A 13,240-nucleotide genomic window follows, 5' to 3' on the forward strand; every position below is an offset into this window, starting at 1 on the left:
GAAGGGGCCCCAAAGAAGTCATTGAAGGTTAGGTTTATGGAGGTGAACATGGGAAGGGAGTAGCTAGAATGAGGAGAAATTCACCTCCGTAGAGCACAAAGAATTGCAGCTTGTCTCTCTAAGTCGCAATACCTCTCTTTCTCTCCTACCTATGTATGCGCTCCAAACTTAGGTAATTTCCCCTTGCCTTTACATTGCTCTTTTTGCCTTGTTCAACTTGAAGGCGTTGCCACCTGTAATGGGACCCAATCCCTGCATGCCAAGTGGCTGCCTTCTCATTTGGACGTTTTGAAAAACGCTATTACAGAATCAAGGTGATTATAAATAATATAGTGGCCGCTCACTATGGGCCCGGTATTGGTGTGCCCAAAGCCTAAAAGGCACACCCAAAAAAAGATGGCATGCTTTTGTGAGCATTTGCGATCATGCGATGCAAGCTTTTGCTCGGCTGCCCCAGCTCGAAGACACTGGAAGGTTCGGGCTTGACATTTCAGAAGCATTTCTCGACTTCTGCCAGACAGAAACACCAACAATGCAACTCCTACGAAGCTGATTGATTGACCAAGGTTAGGTTTTTCACCCAGTTGCTGCTCAAGGTTTTGTGCCAGTATTTTATTATATGCCGGGCATTGTTTTGATTCCCTTGCTGGCCCCAAGTTGGCCACTCACCTTTAATTTCTGCATATCTGATTTATTATTTGCCCCCTGATGCTGGGCAGCTATATTTTGATCATTTTGAACCACTCATTGCTGTAGTATCACGATGCTTCTTCTGAATCTTGGTTTACTTTGAAAAAAGTCAAGAGGGATGCGCAGCAGCATGAGGTCTCATTTGCAAGGGGGTCGCATAAAGGGGTTTTCTGTTGACCTCCTGATATTCCACATGCGTCGTATGGATGATCATTACATGCGAGTTTTTGACATCTTTTTTACGTGTCATAGGTTGCATTCATAAGTCTTCAAGTGAGTTACATTGTATATGCATGTAGGTGCCAGCTCCTATAGCAACGTGAGGATTTAGGTTGATCTTGTGTTATGTTAATTCTTCACGACTAATAAACTCTGAACTTGAATATCAAAACTTAAGGCCCATCTTCTCGGTTCAATTCCTCTTGTTCTCTTTGGTAGTTCTTTCTAGTCGGGCACGTTGCGCCATCACTTTGTGACAGTCCCCCCTCTTGAAACAATTGTAATCGCCCTTGATTACACTTGCAAAACAGCCAAAGGACAGAAACTTTCTTGCGTAGACATGGACTCACTAGAATTCCACAAATCCAGCACTTATGCAAAGACATCAGTCACACTGATCAATCACATTTTTGTCCAGGGTTTCAGATACAAATTATGATCATTGTAACCATTTAGCACTCACATCTAAACCATATTGATCTTTTCACGGATGTCCTGGTTTACTAAATCTGGCTACTATCATATTCATATCCTTTATTTTCACATTTCGATCAAGCAAACCATGCACATGACCATATCCACAAGACAACACATTCACACAATAAAACAAGCAAGAGTTCTCACCAACTTCACCGAGTGGGGCAAACAACTTATTAAAGTTTTACCAACTTTTGGGACCTGTTCGATGGGGCCCAAGTCCCTAGTGATTAAAACAGTACCTACACATAGAGAAAAAAACTTCACAGCGTAAAATTACTGACATTGCAGGTTTGTACGGACATCCCGTGAGTTGCGCTGATATGCCAAGTGGGACTGTACAAACTTTGAGCTAGCAGATTATTGAGGTGGCAGATGTGTACAGAATTCGAGTCTTTGGGCTGCCAGCTTTTTGAGTCAGATGCTTTTGAAACAGATGCTTTTAGACATACCGCTTTTCATGAATTGCTTTTGGGCCTAGGGCCTTTAAATATGTGGCAAGGGCTCACTATCTGGCATGCTTATGCGTGAAGGTGCAGATACGTGTACTGAGTTTAAGCAATATAAAGAAATACTGAAAGGGGCCTAGGGTTTGGGGCTAGTGCTCTCTTGGGGTGGAACTCCGCCACTCCACGTCTCGTGTGTCGTGCATCTCTTTCAATTCCGTTGTTATTTGAAGTGCTTTTATGCGTGCCATGTCATCACTTTGACATTCCCCTCTCTTGAAAGAATTGTAATCGGCCTTGATTACACTTGCCAAAAAGCTAAAGGCATAAGCGCTCGTGCAACTAAATCACAACACAAGAAAGAGACGAGACAGAATGAGGGTTGAAGATGGGCAACCCCTCCCCCCCAAAGGAAATATATTTCTGCTCAATCCAAGTACGATAGGATTGAGCTCAATTACAATCAACCTGAGAGTGAGTTTAAGTAGACTCACACTTGTAGATCATGCCAGATGCATTTCTGCACATGCATAAAAGCAAACTTGAACGTAAGTAGACTTCTTAAACATATATTACAAAGAGAAATTCAGCTACTACGTATGATAGATGTAAGGTGCAGCGGAAGTGAACGTTGATATTGCTCAAGACGAGTGCTCCGAACTGTGCTCAAGGGTTCCTTTACCTACGGAAGGGAGAACGGAAGGGAAAGCCTTTCGTTCCTTTAGTGAGAGAGTGCAATGATCACAAACAAAGTGAATGCTACTGTGAATGAAGGTGCTGAGAGAGAGAGAGAGAGAGAGAGAGAGAGAGAGAGAGAGAGAGAGAGAAGAATACGACATGAGACGGTTCTCAAACCCTCCTCCAAGCGCCCCCCCCCCCCCCCCCCACCCCATGGCGAGAGAGGTCTATGCTATAGATTGCACAAATCTGGTACAATGGTCTAGATGCAATGGACTTGCCGACGATGACGGGCTGAAAACTGAAAATGCTAGGGCTGAAATGCTGAAATCTGCAAAAGGCTGACTTTCTGCTGATCTCTGACACTGTGTCAGCGAGGATGGCGATGACGACGACAAACTGCCTCTTTTGACAATTTGGAGTCAATGGATAAGCTAAAGCCATACAAAGAAGATTATCAATGAGTCCATTGACACATTCAATGGCTTTGATGAGAGGACAAAGGTTTTCTCTTTCCTCGAACAGTTTGACAAAGCATTTGTTGGAAGGAGCATTTAAAGTCAGGAAAGCTGCCACTTTTCTGAAAAAAAAAAGCAAGTCAGTGGTGGAATACACTGTTGTTACAAGGACAGACTCCTTTCCACTTGGAATGATTTCATATAGGTACCGAATTAGCTAAAGGCTAATTCAAAACAGGTACAGAATGATTTAACAAGATTTCTTGCAAGAAATCTCGTGTAAATCAAAGGGCAAGTAGTCCTACTGATGCAGAAGATCAAAGGCTACGAATTGGTGCGATTGGTACGCAAAACAAAGCCCGAAAGAAGAAAATACAGCTTGCTGTATTTTTCTGCAGATTTAGGGTTTTGACCCTATTTGATGCCTTTTTGTCCCAAGAGCTTCGAGGAAGCTAGAGGACAGTAATACAAGTGATTTGGAGCATTTTAGGAGCTAAAAACAGAGAATTCAGCGTGCTGAATTTCCAGGACAAGTTTGCAAAAGTGCTCTATTATGCGTGGATAATCACTTGGATATGTGGATTTTTGGTTGTGAAGGTTTCTACTACAATTATGTTACCAAAATTGGGTCAAAAAGAGAATTCTCAGCCCAATAAAAGTGACAGCATAAGGGTAGATCACAGGTTAATCTCCAAAGATCAAGATGAAGAGCAGAGAAAGATTGTTTTCGATGCTCAGTATGCAAATCAGTGATATTGCATAAAGGCTGAAATTGCCTGAGAGTTGGAAGATTCACAATGCGTTTCACGTGAGTCTTCTCAGACCCTATGTGGGTGATGTGCCAGAAGATATGCCAGCTGAAGATCAGCCGGAAGTCGAGGAACTTGACGAGATCTTGGTTCCGGAACAGATTTTGGCACATAAAGAAAGAAAAGAAAAGGCAAGGTTGCAAGGTGTTGTTTGGTAAAGTTCAAAAGCTATTCACCTCTGGATGTCAAGTGGATAGAAAAAAGTGAACTTGCAGAGTCACTAAAAGTATGGAAACTTAAAACCTTGGTTTGCAACCTACCTTGACCCCTTGAGATTCAGAGCTACATGGATTGTCAGTGTGACAATGGCTTCTGAAAGAAATGATGTACATGTTACTTACAGTGAGCTCAAATGAAGTGCATGTTACATGAATGTTAGAGCTGTACAGATTGTCAGTTTGGCAATTGCTCTTATGGAATGTCCAAAAGTTTGTTTAGTGCTATAGAAGTGAGTATTTTTTGTCAGTTTGTCAAGGGTACAACAATTATTTCTATTGAAGAGTACATGTGTAACTGCATTCTTAAACTGTCGGTTTGGGTATGCTCGAAAGGTTACTGGATCCAACGTGTACTAAAAGACAGTGGCAAAATGTGACCCTTCCATTTTGTCATTGGAAAGTTATGGACTCAAAGCAATGGCAGAGTGTGACGCTTCCACTATGTCATTGGGACAGGGTTCACACGCAGACAATACATGTGTCAACGAGGTGTTGACTGTGAGCATGTATGTGTCGTACATGTGTCGACACGGTGTCCGGACACCCGAGTGCTGACTGTAAGCATGTACGACATAGGTGCAAACGAGGACGTTTGAGATTTCAAGAGGGGGGTATGTCACCAGCCAATGGCAATTCCATTTTTGTTTATTTTCTCTTTCTTTGGGGAATTTCGTTTGTTTTACCTTTTGGAAACACCCCTTTGGAAATCTAACTGCCTTGCATTGCATAGCCAGTGTGGAACTGTTCAGAGAGAGTCCAAGCCTGAGGGGTAAAGAGCACTAAGGTTGGACAAGGACTATGGTTAGCCAAAGTGGGGTCATTGGCCAGCCAAAGCGGAATCCTTTGCTACATAGGCTACATTTCAGTTTTGGGTGTGGCTGCAGTGTACAAAGAGGGTCAGATGACCTAGAAGAATGTAATGGCAGAAACTCCTAAATTTTAGGGACTGCTATTTTTGGACGGCAAAATGTCTTCGCGTCATTACGTGTAGTTTGACATGGGGATCATTTTGTTACTTTGTGGCCAAGTCAATAGAGGCTGCATGTGAGATATTTTTAGACCCGAGGGTCTAAAGCGGGAAAATGCACAAATGATTGACACTTGGCACTCTGAGGCCAGTTTACTAAAAGAGAAGGCAAAACCGTGATTTTCAACTGTGAGCTCGTTTTTGAGTGCTCTCACAGGTGGGAGAGCTTCAATGGAGTGCTGGCTTACCCTCTATGTACAGTGAGGTGAAGGATGTCATGACCTGCATACCTCTCACTGCTCTCTCTCTCCCCTATTCTTTATGGTTATGCCCCTCTAGTAGGCTCATCAGATTGACCATGTACAGTTGTGTGGGTTCATGCGCGATTGCCGAGGCTTCTTGCCTCTTGCACAGGTACTGGATTAGCTAGCGGCTAATCCCCCGCAGATATAGGTGATTCGGAGAGGTTTCACGTGCGAAATCTCGTCCGATTCAAAGGGCAAGTAGCCCTACAGGTGCGGGAGCTCGAGGACTTGCTACGGATGCGACCGGCATGCGAAACGGAGCCCGAAACAGTGAATTACAGCGTGCTGTGTATTTTTGCAGGTTTAGGGTTTTGGCCCTAAACGGACCCTAATACCCCCAGGAGGTTCGGGGACGCAAGGGGACCGCTGTATAGGTGATGTGGCGCATTTTCGGGGCAGAAAACAGAGAATTCAGCCTGCTGCAGATTCTCGCCAGGTTTTGCAAAGTGTCCGTATGCGTCGGGAAAGTCATCCAATGCTTGGGAATACTGACTGTGAAGGGTCCTAGTACAGTTATGTTGTCGAAATCAGGCCAGAACAGTTGAAATTCAGCCAAGATTGTGCGGGGCAGCTTGTAGGGAACCACAACTTTTATTCCCTTTGTTAAAGAATAAAGAAATACCGAAAGGGGCGCCTAATTTAGGGGCCAGTCTGGTGTCGGTCTTCGCATACAGATGCATATTAGCATCTGTATCCCATTCCCCTCTCTTGTGTCATTATAGCATAGGTAGAATAGACGACTAATAATGGGTGAAAGCTAAATCAAGGTTTGAAGTAAAGTCTACCGCCCTTTTTGAAGTTAATAGGCCAGTTAGAGCGGGTGGGCAAGCTGAGGGCTGAGGCGGGCTGAATGCGGGCTGGGGTAGGTTGAAGGCTGAAGGTGGGGGCTGAGGGCTGAGGCGGACTGCGCGCTGGCTGGCTGCACGTTGGCAGGCTGCGCAGGGCAGGGCAGGGCAGCGCAAGAGCGGGTTTTTGGGGGGGGGGGGGGGGGGGGGGGGGGAGAGGAGAGAGCGATGGCGAGGGAGAGGGACTGCAGGAAACCTTCGCAGAGGGAGGGGGTGGAGGCAGCGGCAGCGAGCTCAGGTGTGAGATATTTGCAGCTACCAGTATGTTAATTACGGGATGCACTATCACTTGATTCCCTTACTTCTTCGGAATTCTCTAATGAACTTTTAACCAGTTTCCTTGGTTCTTTCTTTTCCCTGGAAGACTCTTGCCCCATTGAGGTGGACACTTGCGTGTCCATAGGATAGGTCAATGAGCCTGCATGCATACCAAAACCTTTGCTTGGCATGTCCCATAAGTCTCTCAATGGAGTTAGACTTTTGTTGGAAACAATACCGTCGAATCTCTTTTGGCAAACCACAACAAAATTGCTCAATCTGGTCCTTCAAAGCGACCCTCCGGAACGAGAATACTTGCAAATAGGTATCCCAAAACCTCTGGCAATAGTCATCCAAAGTGTCTTTCTTAGTCGTTCTTAGATGATGCCAAGGCGTAATGATATCTTCTTCATATTCTTCCGTTATCCAGGCAAAAGTGAAAACTCCCTTGAATTTTACCCACTTCTTAGGTGCTTCTCCGCGTAACAGCAGAGTAGGCTACCATGTCTGTGCATGTTCTTTCAAGTAAGATGCCGCCCTTCGCATCTTGGAGCGTTCCGAGAATTGACCTCTTGATCAATGAATTCAAAAGCTCGATGGGTGTGACGTGTCTTGGTAGCCGGAAAATGTGTCAAACTTGATTGCTTGATCCCCATCCTTGAACTTCTTGGTCTTCTTGTTGGTTTGCTCATTGTTTGAACTTTCAATAGAGGATGAAATCTCCTCCGTTCAACTGCTGGATGGCTCCTAGTGCCTTCTAGATGTTTCCAAAAATCTACTTTCCTTGTTTTTTCTCCGCTTTTTCCTATCCTCTTTGGAACTAGAGGACGACGAGCTATCGGAACTCTCTGAAGACGAAGAAAAATTTGGGTCATCCTTGAAACGAACACGGTTCTTGGATCTGCTTACCACCTCAAAAGTTGAGTTCCGGCCCAAATAATTGGGAAGTCCGTCGATGTCCTCTTCTTCTGAGAACGCTTTAAGCTACTCATCAATCGATTTCTCTCCTTTTCAAGAGCTTTGTCAAACTCTTTCTGCGAGTACAATTTCTGCTTTTCTGCACTCGACTTTTCTTTCTACTTTCTTACTGTCTTGAGAGGAGAATTGACTTCAGGTGATTGACGTTTTTCGGGTCTTTGCACTTCATCAATCTTTTCACACATGTTTCAACTTGCAGTTGACGCTTCTACACTGCTTTGTCGAGATTCCGCGACTGAAATTTGCTTAAATCTTCGTTGGTTTCTGTCATAGGCTTTGGGCACCCCAAGTCGGGAATCGGACACGATACACGAGAGAATCACTTAAAATACTTCAAAACTTTAAATCACAGTTCGACACGGCCCTACGTAGTTCCGTGCCCAGAGAGATTGGCCCCAAAGACTGGCGCCCTATTGGGTATTTCATTTATATTAATGCTTGATCAAAGTACAACTCTTGCGGGTCCTCGGCTCTCAGACTCTGCGTCGAGATGCTTTGAAGAGTGAGGCCCCTGGACTCCTTTTATTCTTACAAGAGATGCCAAAAGTAGAGCCTCAAAAGCATTAAAACTCAAAAGCAAATTGCTCCAAAAGCAACTGGTTCTCAAAAACTGCCAAGAAGCACCAACGCAAATTGCAGAAATCTGTATAGGCTGCCGCGTCATGAGCCAGTGCAAAAACTGGGTTTCTGTACAGTTTTGCCACGTCAACACTGATGTGAACGCAATTCGCGGAGTTGCCATGTCATCAGCCTGTCGTCGGCATAATTTGCGGGCAATCTGTATTGTCCGTGCATGTCAGTAGACTGCTGTGTGTATGTGTGTTCGGGTAGCATGGCCACGTCATCATTTTGTGACAGTTTCTTTTCTTCTCACGTTGGAACTCAACTTTTCTGTAACAAACTTGGGCACCCAAGTCGGAGGTTTGACACGACACACGAGAGAATCCCTTAAAACACCTCACAACTTTAAATCATAGTATAGCTGACCTAAGTAATACACATACGACAGGTTTGCAATTGAACACAAATTGAAACCATGAAATCCACATCAACACGCTCGTTGCTGTTGCTCTTCCCCCTCACCCCCCTGCTTACCATCCCGCCCTCCCCCCCCACCTGCCCGCCGCCTGCGCCCACTACCCCACTGCCCCTGTCCACCTCCTCGCCCACTCCCGGTCCTTCTTGGCTGGTCTCGCCAGCACCTTCGACATGCTCGGTCTAGCAGAAGGCCTTCGTTGGCTGACGTCACCTTGCCCCTTCTCCACACTGATGGAGCCTTATGCTCCACCTCAGAGGGACTCTTAAGAAGCCCCCTCGCTCGACCCTGCAGAGCCCACTATCTGACTTGCTCTTTCGCCGACAGAGCAAGCGAGCCTCGCAGCAAAGGTGGAACGCCTTCAGGTGACTTCCGTCATTTGCAAGATTCCCGGCACCAGACCCAGTAGAGGAGAGGTACAACAGAGGAGAGGTATGTGATCTTCTCTAGGCCCGCCTTCTCGCAGAGGTGGGCAGGATCTTGGATGTTTAGCTCCTCGAACGTGGCTACTATAAGATAGAGTTCGAGACTTCCAAGATGGCGTCCAAGGTCATTGCGATGAGCCCCTTGGCCATCCGAGCAGTTCGAGTCCACTTTCGACAGGGGAGGCTTGGTTTTGATCCAGCTAGAGATGTTCTGGTAGAGGAGGCAGACCTTTTCATGTCCGTTTGCTTCCTCGGTTTGAGGAGGGAGTACCTGCCACTCTTGTCCAAGATATGCTCAGAGATTGGGACTGTTCTGGAGACACCTCACACGGCAGCCTCTGTAGCTGCCAAGGCGGCGGGCATCCCCTCAGTACGTGTTGTGGTTCGGGACACTCACACTCTCCTGAAGGTCATCCTACTACCTCGGGTGAGTGGGGGTTGGTTCCGTCAGAGCGTGGAGTATTCGGGCCTCCCAAATCAGTGTTTCATTTGCAGACAGATGGGCCATTTGGCAAAGGCCTGTCCTCGTAGGAGACCTCGACCCACAGTGCATGCGCAGCCTCCCAAGGCTGAGCAAGCCCAGCAGCAAAACACACAGGGCGCACTGGCTAGTACCTCGATTGAGACCAGCGATCAGACAACTGACGGTTGGCAGCAGGTGCCTGGCCGCCGCCGATAGGGGCGGGCTCGTCCCACTGCTCCCCCTGGTGGCTGACCTTCTGCAGCTCAGCAGCATTGGGTTCCGACTAGGAACCATTTCGACCCCCTTTAGCAGGACCCGCCTGAGGAGGCCCCGTCCACTTGAGTTCCTCCACCTCCACCCCTCCTCCCTCAGACATTGCCACTCCGCCTCCCTCGCCCCCTCCCCCTCCTTCACCTTCGCGTCCCGTCCCTCCTCTCTCCTCGGTGGGGCCCACAGCCTCATCTCTCGACCCCTCCACCACTCCTCCCCAGACGCAGGGGACTGGTCACGCGTTGGCCGCGAGGCGATCTCTTGGTAGTGCTTTCGCTACGAGCCGTGTGGCTCGAGAGGGACATCCCCACTTGAGGTCGCCTTTTTTGGTGCAGACTTCTTTTGCAGCAATCCCTAGAGGTTTGACTAGCTTTGACATTCGCAGACGTCCGGACTTCTTCGACTATAGTTTCACACGGTTTCTGGGTGACTCTTCTGCTGACTTGGAGGAGGCTTGCTTTCGAGTCAACGTCCTCTTTCTTGCAGCTAGAGACATTGAGGCTTTGGACACAACGGTGGGTTTCTCCTTTCCACTGTGCGGTTGGGATCTCACAGAGTGGACCCAACACACAGTTCTTGATTGGCTCCAGACTCAGGCTACCGAGTTCTCACACCACACAGGGGACTTAAGGGTGACAGATCTGGTGCAGACACTTTGGACTCTTGTCATGTTCAGCCTGACGCCTTTGGATGCAGCGGGTTGCAGGCACATTTTGGTGCATTTGTTTGCTGACACTCAGAGCCCTCCTTGTTATGTATTTGTACATGAGGATTCTTGGACAGAGGATGTAGCCCTTTGGGCTGCACGCTCGGCTTGGGCCTGGGCGGGACAGTCACTTCTTTCGCGCTTGTCTAGAGGTCGTTCGGATGCGGATTACTCCCCATCCAAACCGGCCTCAAAGATAGCGAGGTTGGCTGTTGTGGCAGCATCTGTTTTCTCCCACTAACTCCATGAGGATCATCTCATGGAATGTGCAGGGATTAGGAGGGCCCCAGTTTCAACGTCAGAGGCGTCGGTTGCGTCAGTAGCTTCAGAGATGCCTTGTGGGTGGTGAGATTGACATTCTTATGCTACAGGAGCATCATCTTTGTGAGAGCCGCATTAGAGGGTGTGGTTAGATTTTGCGTGGTCACTATGAGACGTTTTGGTCTGCTGCATTTGGACCTGGAGGCATCCAGGGTGGGGTATGTATGATTATTGCGGATTCTTTGCAACAGGCCATTGTGGGTAGAGGGATTATTGTGCTAGGCAGGGCTCAGTGGTTTACTATGCAGGTTCAGGGTTGCCTCATGGGCTTCTTGAACATCTACGCGTCCAATGTGGCGAGTGCACGTGCAGAGTTTTGGTCTCATATTGTAGAGTCTCTGCCGCAGGTAGAGCAATGGTGCATTGGGGTGACTCAACATGTTGGAGGACCCCTCTGACAGGATTGGAGGTAGCCATACTATTGTGCATGGAGTTGAGTTGGCAGCTTGGGAGAGGTTATGTATGACTCTGCGGGTTTTAGATGTGTGGCAACATTCTAGCTTTGTGAGGTCCCCAAACAGCGTGGCCTTCTCTCGTTCGGACCGCAGAGTGGCAGGAGTGAATCTATCTCGGATAGATCGCTTCTACACTAGTGACCACTTCTGTGACTTGGGTGGGTCAGTTTGCATTCTGGTTGGGACTTCTTTTTCGGACCATGCACTAGTGATCCTCACAGTGACAGATAGACAGAGGAGGGGGAGCACGATGCTTCGCATCCTTGAGAGGGTGTTGCTGGACTCTGCGCTCAGAGAGAGAGAGTGGTGGCTCTTTGGACAGAGGGCTTAGACATGCAGGACTCTCCTGTTGACAAAATGGCCACTGGACTTGCTCAGCTTAGTCGGCTATTTCTCCAGGAGTCTACGGCCCGCCTGGCTGCAGCGAGAGAGGAGCAGCAGCGTCTCCGATGGGGCGTTTCTTCCTTGCATAGGATGCAGGAGCAGCATCCTGACAGTCCTTGGTTGGAGGAGCAGTTGCAGCAGGCTCGCCAGGAGCTTGCCAGCACAGAGGAGAGGCGCCAAGAGTTTACTTTTCATTGATAGGTATCTCAGCGGACCCAGGTGGGTGACAGAGTGACAGGGGCTTTCTTTGAGACAGTGGGTCCCCGACATGTGCATGCCAGGGTCAGCCAGTTGAGGAGGCTTGCCGGGTTAGTTGCTTCAGAGCCAGAGGACATGCGTGCAGTTGCCACCGACCTTTTACCGTTACGTGCTTTCAGCAGAGCCTCAGTCAGAGCGCCAGGATGCATTCAGAGAGCAGGTGTGGGCACATATGCCTTGTCTTGTGACTGAGGAGATGTGCCAGAGGCTTGAGCTGCCTCTTCAGTTAGAGGAGCTCCACGTTGCCCTAAGAGCACTTCCCTGTGGTAGCTATCCAGGTGAGGATGGCTTGACTCCGAGCTTTTTCTTAGAGTACAGGGACTTGCTTGGCTTAGATCTCTGCACCGCTTTTCAGTACATCCTACACAAGGAGAGATGCCTGACTGCAAGAGCGAGGGCCTGATTTACCTCATTCCCAAGGAGGGTGGCTCCTTGGATGAGATTCGACAGTGGCAGCCCATCACCATCCTCAACTCAGCCTACAAAATTCTTGCCAAGGCTCTAAGTTTGAGGATTCAGCCACTTCTAGAGAGCATCATACATGGGACACAGACAGGTTTTGTCAAGGAACGTAGTATCCTTGACAACATCTTTACTTTCTCGGAGGCATCTGCCCTCGCGCGCCTCCGTGGTGAGGATCTCGCGATGCTTCTTCTCGATTTTGAGAAGGCCTACGATAGAGTTGTTCGGGACTTTTTTGGAGGGCACTCTACGCAGGATGGGCTCTCAGATGCCTGGATCAGAGGTGTGTCAGCTCTTTACAGACGCACATACAGTCATGTACTTTTGTCAGGTGGTAGAGGAGATCGTTTCATGCTCACACGTTCGGTCAGACAGGGATGCCCTCTTGGCCCCTTCCTCTTTCTGTTCTATGCTGAGGCGATGAGCAAGTTTTTGGTTTCACAGCAGGTTGGTCTACGTGGCTTAGCGCTCCCTATTCGAGGAGATGAGCTACTGGATGTTGAGTTTGCTGACGACTCAGCCTTGTACTTGGAGGGCAAGGAGGCCAACCTTCACAGGTGTGAGTAGGCTCTTGAGACCTTTTGTTGTGCATCAAGCGCAGTGATCAACTGGAGAAAGTCAGTGGCTTTCTCGGTTGATAGTGCTCCGACGCCTGATTGGCTGCTAGGTGAGGGTTTCAGATGGATTCCCCAGGGACTGCAGTTCAATACTTGGGCTGTCAGGTTGGCTTGGACTCGTCTCCTGCGTAGCAGATTGCTCCGCTCTCCTCCTCCTATCCATCAGGAGGAAGTTGTTACATTGGAGCTCCACACGACTTTCTCTGGCAGGCAGAGTGGCCAACCAAGTGTTGTTGCTACTATGTGGTACATCACTTCTTGGTGGATCTTTTCGAGTTCCTGCATCAGCTAGGTAGAGAGGCTGACCAGGAACTTCCTTTGGTCAGGGCGTGACACTCAGATAGCCCGGGCCAAAGTGGCCTGGCAGGTCATCACTCTTCCTTGTTCTCAGGGAGGGTTGGGGATCATAGACCCAGCACAATAGAGTAGAGCCCTTCTTGGGAAGTTTGTTGTCAGAGGATTACTTCCAGGGGAGTGGAAGGAGTTTTTGCTTCA

General features: G+C 48.2%; 1 protein-coding gene across 1 annotated transcript in view; it reads left to right on the forward strand.

The window, feature by feature from the left end:
* Positions 1-363: 363 nt before the first annotated feature.
* The window catches only part of LOC147446473 (uncharacterized), a 67,057-nt gene continuing 54,180 nt past the window's right edge, over positions 364-13,240 (forward strand). The window contains exon 1 of the mRNA XM_086526244.1: positions 364-566. The gene's annotated coding sequence lies outside the window, so the exon portion shown is untranslated. The remainder of the gene's footprint in view (positions 567-13,240) is intronic.

Source organism: Adiantum capillus-veneris, chromosome 12 (genome assembly GCF_014529385.1).
Source record: "Adiantum capillus-veneris isolate H3 chromosome 12, ASM1452938v2, whole genome shotgun sequence".
NCBI classification, from domain to species: Eukaryota; Viridiplantae; Streptophyta; class Polypodiopsida; order Polypodiales; family Pteridaceae; genus Adiantum; species Adiantum capillus-veneris.